Source organism: Gopherus evgoodei, chromosome 1, assembly GCF_007399415.2.
Source record: "Gopherus evgoodei ecotype Sinaloan lineage chromosome 1, rGopEvg1_v1.p, whole genome shotgun sequence".
NCBI lineage: Eukaryota > Metazoa > Chordata > Testudines > Testudinidae > Gopherus > Gopherus evgoodei.
The window spans coordinates 214,829,728-214,843,838 of record NC_044322.1 but is presented as its reverse complement, the minus strand read 5'-3'; positions in this window follow the sequence as shown (position 1 = coordinate 214,843,838).

The following is a 14,111-nucleotide window of genomic DNA, read 5'->3' as shown; positions in this document are numbered from 1 at the left end:
ATTTCTTCTTGGTCAAAAGTGCTTTTGCCATCTTGAAGCTGCTGCCACCAGTTGTAACAGCTGTTTATAGAATGACAGGAATTTATTGTAACATTGCAAGTTCCAATTCAGCACACCAGGCAGGACAAATACTTCCTCTCAACCTTCCAAAGCAAATAACACAAGACAACAATTTAGCACTAAGATAAAAATACAGCACCATCTATGGGTTGAGGTGCTGTATACACCAATCGTTACAGTAGGTCCTCCCGTCCTGGTGTGGGGTTTTGCTTGAGCCCAATCCTTGCTCTCTGATCCCATTCCACTCATGTCAGTTTTTCTGTCAAATCCAAGCCAACTATTCAAATAATGATCTGCCAGTTTCCTTGCTATGTGCACTTCTCTAGGATTGTTATCTATTATCTATTTCAGGTCAGGGAAACAGAGTTTCTAACTCTTCTCCAAATTCATTAAGTCATAAATAGAGCTCAGTGAACCATTTCAGTCCAATAGAACTTCATCAAAAAATGCAGTTTTGGGGCAGCTGAAACTGTTTTTGAACTCGGGTCAAATTTGGTGAAGTTTCAGCCAAATAAAAAAAGAGGAAAATTTTTTTGGAAGAACTCAAAATGATTCATTCTGACATTTGTGAAATGAATTTTGACTTAATTCAAAATATTTTGAAACAAGGTTTTTGTTTAAAAAAGGAAGCATATTTTTGAAAAAGCTCAAAAAAGGATGAAAAACAAGCAAAACACTGATTTTGTGTTGTTTCAGAATAAACAAAGCATTTTATTCAACCCAAAATTATTTTGTTTTTTATTTTTCATAGAAACAAACAAACAAAAAAAGACCTTCCCCCAGTTTCAGTTAGAAACAAACTGAATTATTTTTTGGATTTTTCAGTTTGGCCACCAGACCAAAATATCAATTATTCACTCTGAGCTACTTGTAAGACTCATCAGTCATGATGACTCCCCAACCAGCCCCCTCGTTTTCTGATGTAACCACACATTTCAGTTGCATCCTCAGTGTAATTCCCTGTTTTCCTCAAACTATCTTCTGTATGCATTGGGGGTCAATTTAAACATTTCCAACACAGTTTGCTTTTTATACTACTCATAATCTCTATAGTTCCCACTGGCCATATGGCTTAAAGCATCTGATGCCTTCCCCATCAGTAAGGGAGCCAGACACTTGGCTCAATTCACACCCCATTACAAACATGTAAAACCACATCCATGTCCTTCTCTTCCCTAAAGTGAGGAAATATAGTAACTTGGAGTTTACACTTGGGGAAACAGATATATGGGCTCTAATCCCACCTACTGGACAAGGTCGCTGTTGGTGCACTTTTTCCATTTCTGGTTCATGCTGCTGATCCTTTTCTCTCTCCTTGCTCTCCTGCTGTTGTTGCTTCTCCAGTGTTTCAAGATCATTTTGAATTCCAGTCCTGTTCTTCAAGGTGTTTGCAACCCCTCTCAGCTTGCTATCATCTGCGAACTTAGGTGTACTCTCTGTGTACAAATTATTTATGAGGATATTGAATATGCTGTGTATCTGAGTGACTCTAATGACTCAAAATTGTAGAAATAACAGGCTCAATTGAAAATATTTAATCTAAGATTATTAATCAGAGATTAGAACAGCACTATATAGAATACAGAAATAAATAGATCCATTACCACCCTTTGTTGTCAGACTAAGAGCTAGATACATGTCTGTCCTGCATCTGGAAGGGATGCATGGTGTTCATTGGCCCCCCAGCCTAAGTTTTCATATCACTATCATTATGTTAGGTTTCAGACAAAGGAAATCTAGTTGCCAAGAATATTCTGCCAGTCCCAGAAACATATGTTGTGATGTGATTTCTATATAGTCTCAGCTTACCTGACATATGTATGAAGGTATGATTATTTACAGCTGAGAGAACTAACAATTCTTCAAGTTAATCTGTCTCAGTGGGTCTTTCTTACCTCACAATCATTCTTGCAGAGATTTCCCCCACAGAAAACATCTACTATAATAATAATCTCTTATTAGTTTCTCTAGTCTATATATGCTTATGTTAGCATTATATATATGCTAACATATAGTGCCCCAGTCATCCTCAGGGGATTTTCACTCCAGTATCCATCAATTTGTGGTTCCCCCACCAACGCCACCCTGTATTTATGTTATTAAACACAGCATAATGAATAAATTCCTGAATAGGGTTATTTATTAGTCAAGACTAGTGTTCTGGGCTTTAGAATTCAGACACACTCTTTGTTGAAGATAAAGATTCTAAAGCATAGTTAATATATATAAATGAGTCAAATATACAGACAGAAAGAACTAAAAGGATTAGTATTCACTAACAAGCACTAACAAATAGAACCAGACCGAGGACAGATTCCTGTGGAACCACACTCAATATGCCCTTCCAGCTTGATTGTAAACCATTAATAACTATACTCTTAGTATGGTTTTTCCAGTCATTCGTTCAGCCAGCTTATAGTAGGTTCGTCTAGCCTATATTTCTCTAATTTCTTTATGAGAAGGTCACGTGAGACAGTGTCAAAATCCTTACTAAAGTATGATTACCCAGGTCAGCTGCAAGTGTTTCATTGCTATGTAGACGTACCCATATAATTTTAAGTCTAGAAGGGTCCATTATGATATGGTGTGTGCAAATGAGAAGCTGGGGAGACAAGTGCAGCCAAAAATGTAATAAAAGATCTAGGAGGAGCCAGAATAGGGCTTTAATCTAGCGCATTGCAGATAAACATGCATCAGGGTCTCCCTCACACCACAAAAGGGACAGGGGTGAACCACACCAAGTACACACCTGTGCTCATGGCTCCGTGAAGGAGCTGCCAACCAATATCCCCAGTGGGCCGTGGGACTAAGGTGGAATACGGGCTGGTCCACCAGGGTTCACCACCCTCAATGGGTGACATTAGGTCCTGCCCTTTGGTATCAGGGCAGGACATGAGGGTGAGAAAATGAAGAGTATGGAGGATGAGCATGTACAGATGTGTCCTTGGCATGGTTTGAAAGCATACTGGCTGCAAATCGGGGTATATGGATGGGGCGGCCGAGGGGATGCAAGGGGCAGGGGCCCTGTTAAAAGGCTCGGAGGGCCTGGAGTGTGGGGTGGGTGGGGAGAACCCTCTCAAAGTACTTGATTGAGGTAAGCCCAAGAAGCGGGTAATAAGGCTGCCCTCACCTCCTGAAGTATGCACTGGGGAGTATGAAGGGTGGAGAGCCCCCATGTGCTGAGCGAGTGTCAGGGGGTCCACCCAATCTTCCTGGTCATAGTCCAGGAGGTCTCCGATTCTGGCAACTTCTGCCAGTATCAGCCGCTGGCGCACCGAGGGGGACTCCGCCACCTGAACATGAAGTTGTGGATTGCATAGCAGGGGCTATGGATCTGGTGGCCAAAACCACTTTCCAGGTCTGGAGGAGATCCTGGTAGAAGAATGGCACCTCAGAGAGGTCTCGCAGAAGATCTCTCGGATGAAGATAAAAGAGCTGCCGGTCACATAGCAGTTCTCGGAAGTGGCAGTGGATGTCCGCCAATGTACTTCATGCTGGACTATCTGCACCATAGAGGAGCGTCTGCAGGGTCTGGAGGCAGAAGACATGGATCTGCATGTGCAAGCACATCAGGCCCTGTCCCCTTTTTTCCAGGGAGAGATGGAGAACCCCCACAGAGACCCAGTGCAGTCCTGGCCAAAAGAACTCCAAAACCAGCTTCTGGATATCATCCAGGAAACCTGGGGCTAGGACCAGGGTGTTAAGTCAGTGCCAGAGCATGGACAGGACAAGTTGGTTGAGCACCAGTGCCCTCCTGTGAAGGGAGAGGCACCAGAGAAGCCCTATCCACTTCCGCAGCTGCTCAGCCACCTGCCTCTAAACCGTGCCAGTTTTCTGGAGGAGATGGATGCGTGGCAGAAAGATAGACACCAAGATAAAGCAGCGGACCTGCTCTCCACCGGATGGCCTGAAGCACAGGTAGGAGGGAGCTCCCCTGACACCCAGCCCCAACCACCAGGCCAGAGCTCTTGACCCAGTTGACCCAGATGGAGGAGGCCACTGAGTAGATGGCCTGGCAAACCTCCACCCACACCAGGTCATCGGGTCCTGGACTACGAGGAGCACATTGTTGGTGTACGCTGACAGGACCAGCCACAACTCTGGCTCATGGAGCACCAACCCCGCCAACCTCCAATGGAGGAGATAGAGGAAGGGCTCAATTGCCAAAGCATACAGCTGGCCTGACAGCAGACTCCCCAATGCACCTCATGCTCAAAGCTGACCAGTTTGGTCAGGGTCCAGTTGATCCTGACCAGACACTCTGCAGAGTGTACAACACCTGGAGAAAAACCCACGATCTGGGGCCCAAAGCCGAACACTTGCAGAGTACTTAAGTGATACCCATGGTCCACCCTGTTGAACGCCTTCTCCTGATCCAGGGACAGGAGAGCGAATGACAGATCATCCCTACACCCGAGCTCCAAGAGATCCTGGACCAACTACAGATTGTTAAAGATGGTACGTCCCGGGATGGTGTAGGTCTGGTTGGACCCCAGCTGCAGCAAGATGGCCTTTGCTATGACCTTATAGGCCACGCTGAAGAGCGAGACGGGACTCCAATTCCTAAGGTCACAGAGGTCCCCCTCCTTCCAAAGGAAGGTGAGCATTGCTTGCCTGCACAATAAAGGGAGGACCCTGTGCCCCAAGGACTTGGCCCAGACGGTGACAAGGTTCAGGCTGAGGACATCCCAGAACATGTGGTAGAACTCTATGGTCAGCCCATCCATACCCCAAGATTTATTAGCCAGAGTGAGAGGCAGCTCTATCTGGTCTCGGTCGCCCATGCTGACCATTGGGAGTTCGTCCCAAAGCACCCCACAGGCATCGATGTCAGTTGGATCCGGGGAGAAGAGGCTGGAGTAGAAAGCCCTGGCCCATCCACACATCCCCTCCAGATCCGTGAAGGGGGTGCTGTCCGCTGCCAAAAAGTAGATGATGTGCTTCTCAACCCCACTCTTTTTCTCCATGGTATAGAAGTGGGAGCCACGATCCAGCTCTCGAAGGATGCGGGATTGAATGAACGTGCCCCAGGTCTGACACTCCTCCCTCTTCTCCAGGCAGTGGGAGAGTGGTCCTATTGGGTGCTGGGAAGTGGGCAGGCATAAGCTAAAGGCCCCTTCCCCGACCTGGGGAGGAACTACTGAGCCCAGAACTCAACTGAAGTCAGGGGACAATGAATAAAAAACAGAGTTGGGGGGGGGTCAAAGGGCCAAAACTAGGGAACCAGAAGGGGACATTGAGCAGAGAACACTGGACAGTGCCCCTTGCTCCTCAAAAGTGTCCAAGGAGCCAGTGGACACTGCCTTGAGGAACTCTGCGCGGATGCATGAATGGATGAATGAACAAAAATAGGCCTTAGAGTCGCAGGCCACCACTCAGTCAACCTCCTCTCCCTGGTGTCATATATGGCCACTTTGGCCATGGCTAGGAGGAGGCTGACAAGGTGGTCCTGAAACTTCGTGGGGCCACGGATGGGTTGTGCATATCCTAAAAGGCGCAGGGGAAAGTGAAGCCACAACCTCAAAGAGAGGTTCTGAAGGAACCAGAAGAGGGGCTGCAACCAGGCGCACTGCAGACAGACATGTGCCAGGGTCTCCCGCACACCACAAAAAGGTCAGGCGTTGAGAAGAGGGTGCACCGGGCCAGGTACACATCCATACCCATGGCTCCATGAAGGAGCAGCCAACTAATGTCCCTGGAGGGCCGTTCACCCTCTGCAGCTGGTAGAAGGTCCCACTACTTGTGTTGGGGTGGGGCACGAGGGTGGGGAAATGAAGAGTTTGGACCATGAGCATGTAGAGATGATCCTGTGGCATAGTTCGGAAGTGAATTGGCTGCAAATCGCACAACTGGCTTGGGGTACAAAGGGTGGGGGTTGAGAGGGCTCATGGGGCAGGAGCCCGATGAAAAGATCCAGAGAGCCTGTGGTGAGGGGTGGGTGGGGGATACCTTCTCACAGGACCCGCTTGAGGAAAGATCTAGAAATGGGCAATAAGGCTGCCTTCATCTCCCAAAGTACGCCTGGGGAGTACCAAGGGTGGAGAGCCCTGTGCGCCAACCGAGTGCATAGGGATCCACCCAGTCCCCCCAGTTGTAGTCCAGGAGGCCTCCGATCCTGGTAAGCTCCACCAGGACCAACCCCTGGTGCACCGAGGATGACTCCGCCACCTGAACACAAAGATGATGATTGTGTAGCAGGGGATCCATGAGATCTGCCCCCTCGGTGGCTGCCACGGACCTGGTCTCCGAGACCAGCTTCCAGGTCCAGAGAAGGTCCTGGTAGAAAACCGGCAGCTGGGAGAGGTCTCATGGAAGACCTCTCGGATGGTGATAAAAGAGCTGCAGGTCATATCAGGTGGCGGAGGAAGGTGTGTGCCAACGTACTCCACACTGAGCAACCTACACAATAAAGGAGTCTCTGCAGAGCCTGGAGGCAGAAGACATGGATCTGCGCAAAACCCCTACAGAGACCCAGTGCAGCCCTGGCCAAAAGAACTCCAGAACCAGCTTCTGGAGCTGGGCCAGGCACCCTGGGGCTGGGCACAGGGTGTTGAGATAGTACCAGAACATGGACAGGAATAGCTGATTGAGCACCAGTGCCCTTCCCCAAGTGGAGAGGCACTGGAGCAGTCCTGCCCACCTCCGCAAGCACTCAACCACCCTGCTCTCCAAATCATGCCAGATCTCCGGCGGAGAAGGATGCATGGCAGAAAGATAAATGCCAACATAAAGCAGGGAACCTGTGCCCCACCGAATGGCCTGAAGCATGAGTAGGAGGGAGCTTGCCTGCCACCCGTCCCTGACCATCAGGCCAGAGCTGTTGACCTGGGTGGAGGATGCCACCGAGTACACAGCTTGGCAGGCCTCCACCCACACCAGGTTGCCCGGGTCATGGACCACGAAGAGTACATCATCAGTGTACACTGATGGGACATCCACATCTCTGGCTCATGGAGTACCATCCCCATCAACCTCTTTTGGATGAGATGGAGTAAGGGCTTGTTGTGCATTTGGTTGTTGTGGTTATGACACTGCACCCCCTAACGCTTTACAGAAATATGCTTATGAATGTAAATGACATAACTGTAATATGTTTTATGCTAGATATGCCATGTAATATATCTTTGCAAAAGTTATGTTCTGCTGCATATATTCATCCTATTCATATGCATGTATCATTCTTATATCTGAAGTTATGAGCATTGGCTCTATGCTTATATTTAAAGTGTTTGCTGTAGAAAGCACCTACAGCAGATCTGATCAACATAGTGTCAAGGGGTTATTCAAGTAAATTGGCTAACAATGGACCTTGAAAGACACCAATCCACATCTGAGCTTTCCTGGGAATATCCCTGTAGAGAAGTAAGTCATGCATGGACATGTGACTTGCTCATGTGACTCTAAGACTCCATCTTGTAGCTGAGATTCTACACAGAGGGAGGGAGGGGTTTCCATCCACAAGAGAGAAACTATAAAGTCCTGGGAGACCCCTCCATTTTGTCTTCAGCTGCCTCAAGAGGTAGCCTCTCCACCCCCAAAGGTTACCCAAAAGAAACTGGAACAAAGGACAGTAACCACAGAGGTGTGTGTGATTGCTGGACTCAGACTAGGAGGAGGTTAGTCTGTAAAAGAAGCTTATTGGAACATCTCTGAGGTTGAGATTTCATCTGTAGTCACTTTCTTACTGTATTAGACTTAGAACAAAGTGAATTACCAAGCAAAATTAAATAAAACATGCAAATCTGTTATTACTTGGAACCACTTAAATCCTACTTTCTGTATTTAATAAAATCACTTTTTACTTATTAATTAACCCAGAGTAGGTATTAATAACTGGGGGGGGAGGGGCAGCTGTGCAGATCTCCCTATCAGAGTTATAGAGGGTGAACAATTTGTGAGTTTACCCTGTATAAGTTTTATACGGGGTAAAATGGATGTGTTTGGGGTTTGGACACCATTGGAAGTTGGGTGTCTGAGTGCTGGAGGCAGGAGCACTTCTTAAGCTGTTTACAGTTAAACCTGCAGCTTGTGGGGGATGTGGTTCAGACTTGGATCTGTGTTTGCAGCAAGCAAGCATGTCTGGCTCAAACCAGGGAAGAGACTGAAGCAGGGCCAGCTCCAGGCCCCAGCGCGCCAAGCACGTGCTTGGGGCGGCATGCTGCGGGGGGGCGCTCTGCCGGTTGCCAGGAGGGCAGCAGGCGGCTCCGGTGGACTAGCAGACCCTCCACAGGGACGCCTGCAGGAGGTCCACCGGAGTCGCAGGACCGGAGTGCGGCAGAGCGCCCCCCGCAGCGTGCCGCTGTGCTTGGGGCGGCGAAATGGCTAGAGCCGGTCCTGGACTGAAGTCCCAAGCTGGCTGGGAAAACAGGGTCAGAAGTAGTCTCAGCACATCAGGTGGCAGCTCCCAAAGAGGGTTTCTTTGCTCCAACTTGTCAGAGTGGAAACAGAATCTTGTTGTTGCTATGGCAACTGTGTTAGATTATTAGGGGATAGCCCAGCCAGTTCTGGCTGGTTTTTGGCTAGTTCAGTGTGTGGCAATAAATGGCTGTTTCAAGGTTTACAGCTCTCTGTGTCTCCGGTGATTTCTTCCTAAAGCTGTTGCCCCCAAGGATCTAATAACATGGCAATGAGGATGGGATCTCTGTGCTCCCCAGCAACAGAAGGAAGTGGAAGTCAAGGGAGAAAAAAAATCTTTTTGCTGCTGGAAGGGGGTGAGGACTGGCCTGTTTGCACTGACTGTGCAAACAAACTAAAATCATGGCTACACTTACGGGGCCACTGGAACCTTTTGAGGAGAATATAGAGCAGTGGCATGTGTATACTGAGCGTTTTGAGCTTTTTGTTATTGTAAATGACATTACAGAGGAAAAGAAGGTGCCAGTATTCTTAAGTGTTGTAGGGGCTAAGACCTACTCCCTGCTACGCAGCTTACCACAGAGACTAAATCTTACAGTGACATTGTGGAAATCCTGGAGTCCCATTTTTCTCCAAAACCACTGGTAATAACTGAAAGATATAAGTTCCACAAAAGAACAGACCAAAAAGAGGACAAAACAGTTGTACAATTTGTAGCAACTTTGAAAAAACTTGCTGAACACTGTGAATTTAAGATGATGTTAAATGATGCCCTACGTGACAGGTTAGTGTGTGGCCCGCACAGTGAAGCTATACGGAAGTGCCTATTGACAGTGGCTGTTTACTTTACAGAAGGCCATTGATATTGCAGTCTCAATGGAACTGGCTACAAAGGAGGCAAAATCCATTGTTGCATCCCCTAGGGTGCATATGGCGTCATAAGAACTTACCCATAAAACTGTGGGGAGTCAGGAATGTTACCCTGCGGTAAGACGGGTCACCATGCATCAGAATGCTGGTGTAAGGACCCGGTGTGTCGACAATGTGGCAAAAGGGACACATTGTGTGTGCCTATAAACAAAAGAAAAAGACGCCTGTGGTCTGACTAACCAAAAAGGGAAATCTGCATATCGTAAAGCAAACCCAGGATGACCAAGGAGATACCTCAGCACGAGAAGTGCCATTCCACGTTTTGTCTTTGGCAGTGGCTCACATGAATATTGGGTAACCCCATTGTTTGAGAGCAAACCTATATGCACGGAACTGGACACTGGTGCATACATCTCACTGGTCTCTGAGACTATGTATCAAGAAAAGCTACAGCATCTTCCTTTCAAGCAACAAAAACTGTTTTGAAGATGTATATGGGAGAAGCTGTGCCCATGTTGGGCACTACTGATGTTAAGATGGCGCTTACTGGACAGGTTGCTAAATTGCCACTGTTTGTGGTGAGAGGTAATTACCCAGCCTTGACGGTAGGTCTTGGCTTAGGAAGATTCAGCTGAACTGTGCAGAAATGCACCGAATGACTAAAGAAGAAACCGGTCTGACCGCTATACTAAGGAAACGTTGCTATTTTTGGAGAGGAGCTGGGAAGTATGAAGGGAATCACTGTGACATTGAACATTAAAACTGACAGTTCATCAAAATATCTGAAAGCCCGAACTGTGCCATATGCCATTAGGCCAAAAGTTGAAGCGGACCTGGAGCATGTGGTCACAAATGGAATCCTAATACCAGTTACCTACAGTCCATGAGCAACTCCTATCATTCCAATAGTGAAGAAGGTTCCTTCTGGATCTGTGGTGATTTTAAAGTCACTGTCAACACAGTGTTGTGTGCAGAGCAATACCCGCTTCCCTGCATCGATGACCTCTCTGAGGGCTTGGCTGGGGGACAAAAGTTCAGTAAGATTGATCTGAGTCAAGTGTATTTACAGATGCACGTCGATGAAAAGTCCAAAGAGCTGTTGACTAATGTGATGCATAAAGGACTTTACTGTTGCCTACCCTTTAGAATAACGTCTGCTCCCATGCTGTATCAAAGGGATATGGACCAGATCTTGTGTGGCTTTCCAGTCCAGTGCTATCTGGATGACATCCTGGTCACTGGAAGGAATGAGGATCACCTAAAGAATTTAGAGGCTACCCTACAAAGACTGAAAGAGTATGGCCTACGAGTCCGCAAAGACAAGTGTGAATTCTTCCAGCCCTTTGTTGAATATTTGGGACACATCATTGATGTTACGGGTCTTCTTAAGGCCCCTGCAAAAGTTAAGGCTATTGTGAAGGCTCCCCCTCCTTGAAATGTTAGCCAGCTTCGCTTATTTCTAGGACTATTAAACTATTATGGAAAGTTAATCTCACAGTTAGCCACACTGCTAAAACCACTTCACAAACTCCTTGGGCAGAACAAGGCCTGGAAGTAGACTGAAGCCTGTGATGTTGCATTTAATAAAGCTAAGGGTGCACAGCTAAATTCTGAAGTTCTGACGCACTTTGATCCATCCTTACCCCTACAGTTGGCCTGCGATGCCTCCTGTCATGGCACACATTATGCCTTTGGGAGAAGAGAGACTTATTGCTTTTGCTTCATGCACTCTAAGCAAAGCACAAACTATGCCCAAATCAAATTTGAGGCATTGGAAATCATTTTTAGAATTCAGAAGTTTCATCAGTACCTGTTCGAACGAAAGTTTACTTTTCTCACAGACCATCAACCTCTGACTTCAATTTTTGGACCCCATACAGGCATTCTCCCATTAGCTGCTAGTCATATGCAGCGTTGGGCATTGTTGCTTTTCATGCATACATATGAAATCAAATATTGGAAATCCACTCTGCACAGCAATGCAAATGGTTTCTCAAGATTGTCTTTGTCAGTCAAACATCAAGATATTGCCCAGAAGGAAAATCTTTTACTTTGAACAGAAGAGAACACATCCATCACAGCTACTCAGGTAAAGAAGGCAACTTGTGCTGACCCAGTATTGTCCCAAGTTATGGACCTGGTGACGCACGGAACATCTCGACGAACCTCTCTGCTCTCACCCGACCTTGTTACCTACATGTCCAGGAGGACGGAGTTATCAATCCAATCTGGTTGTTTGTTGTGGGGGCGATGTGTCATTATCCCACTACCACTGAGATCACAGATGTTAGAACAGCTCCATTCCGGTCACTGTGGAAGAGTCTGCATGAAGGAAATTGCACAAAGCTATTTTTGGTGGCCTGGATTGGACAGTGCTATTGAAGAGAAGGCAAGAGCTTGTATGTCATGTCAGGGTGTGAGGAATGCACCCCACTGGGCACCCCTACATCCATGGGACTGACCTGAAAACCCATGGCAACATATTTATGTTGACTTTGCTGGCCCACTTGAAGAAAGCACATTCTTGGTGGTGGTAGATGCCCATTCTAAATGGCCAGAAGTCTCTATAATGCAGTCCACTACTGCAACAGTACTATCCAAAACCTGTGGGGACTCTTTAGTCTTTTTGGTCTGCTAGAACAACTTGTGAGCAACAATAGACCACAGTTAGTCTCTCAGGAGTTTCAAAATTTTATGAAGGCAAATGGGATACATCACATCACTTCAGCACCATGTCATTCATCCACTAATGGATTGGCTGAAAGATTTGTACAGACAATGAAACAAGTTTTGAAATCAGCAACGGGACAAGTATCCATTCAAAAGTGTCGGACACCTTCTTACTATCCTACAGAAACACACCTCATGCTACAACCAAGGCATCCCCGGCCTTTCTAATGATGGGACAACAGCTGTGCACTTGCTTTGATCTGCTGAAACCTTCTGAACCCCAAGAAACTGTGCAACGTCAGGAGCAAGATCAAGTCATCAGGCGTGCACTCAGAGCAAAAGACCGAACCTTTAGCCTGGGACAGCGAGTTTTGGCTTGGAATTATACTTCTGGGGCTAAATGGGTCCCTGCCACTGTCATCGCTCAAACAGGACCTGTTTCCTACACAGCCTGGACTGCAGAGGAGCTCACCTGGTGGTGACATGTAGATCAGCTGTTGCCAGGTCATACCAGACCTCAGGACACATCTTCATTTGAGTTGCCTGACTTCACCACTTCCGGCGAGACACCGAATCAAGAGTCACCTGTTCCTGACCTTCCCCCTCCATTACTGCCAGCTGCAGAGATACACCCCTGCCCAGAATGAGCTGATACCACATCCTCACCCATTCGCACTACGAACCCTGAGCCCCAGACACTTTTGGGTGCAATGACACCAGAAGGCTTCCGTAGTTCACCTAGGCCTACTCAATGGCTGGATCTTTAGTTAGGGCTAACCCACGGTTACAGGGCAAAATAATCCCTGGGGTTTAGCCAGGAACAGAGGCAGTCTACCCTCTTTCTCTAGTTTAGTGTTTGTTTTATTTAGGGGATGTTCTCATTAAGGGGGGAGGAATATGTTGTGTATTTGGTTGTCGTGGTAATAGAATCATGTTGCTATGGCAACGGAGTTAGATTATTAGGGGATAGCTCAGCCAGTTCAGACTCGTTTTTGGTTAATTCAGTGTGTGGCAATCAATGGCTGCTTTTAAGCTTTACAGCTCTCTGTGTCTCCAGTGATTTCTTCCTAAAACTGTTGCCCCCAAGGATATAATAGGGTTCAATGGCCAGAGCCTAGAGCTAGCCTGACAGTGTGCAGCCTTGACTCACTCCTCGCCCAAAGCTGACAGATGCCATCATGGTCCAGTTGAGCCTGACCAAACACTCCGCGGAAGCATACAGCACCTGGAGAATACCCATGAATTAGGACCCAAAGCCAAATGCCCGCAGAGTGCCCAGGAGATACCCATGGTCCATCCGGTCAAATATTTTCTCCTGATCCAGAGACAGGAGCACAAATTACAGATGATCCCTACACCCAAGCTCAAGGAGATCCCAGACCAAATAGAAGTAGTTGAAGATGGTGCAGCCCGGGATGGTGTAGGTCTGGTCAGGATGGACTAAGTCCACCAGCATAGATCCCAGCCACAGCGAGGTGGCCTTTGCCACAACCTTATAGTTCGTGCTGAGGAGAGAGATGGGACTCCTAAGATCGCGGAGGTCTCCCTTCTTCGGAAGCAAGGCAAGCACGCTCACGTGCACCACAGAGGGAGGACCCCAGTCCCCAAGGACTCAGTCCAGATGGTGACAAGATCTGGGCTGAGGATACCCCAGAACACGCAGTAGAATTCCACTGTCAGCCTGTCTATGCCTGGAGATTTACTGGTGAGCATGCAGCGGAGGGCTTCCAAGAACTTGGCCAGAGTGACAGGTAGCTCCAGCCAGTCTCAGTCACCCACGCTGTCAGGAGTTCATCTCAAAGCACCCCACATGTATTGGCATCAGTCGGATCTGGGGAGAAAAGGCTAGCCTAGAAGGCCCTGGCCCTCTCATGCATCTCCACTGGATCCATGAGAGGAATGTCATCCTCCATCAACAGGTAGATGATGTTCTTTTAAGCCCCTCTCCTTTCTCTGGGGCATAGAAGAAATGGGAGCCACGATCCATCTCTCAAATGTGCCCCAGGCCTGACGGTCCTTGAGGATCTGGAGCTTCTCTCAGTATTGTGAGAGTGGTCCTGTTGGGATCCTGGAAGTGGGAGGGCAGAAGGGAAGTATCCACAAGATCCGGGATCTCAGTTAATTACAGGGGACAACTAAAGATATAACAGGGAAAG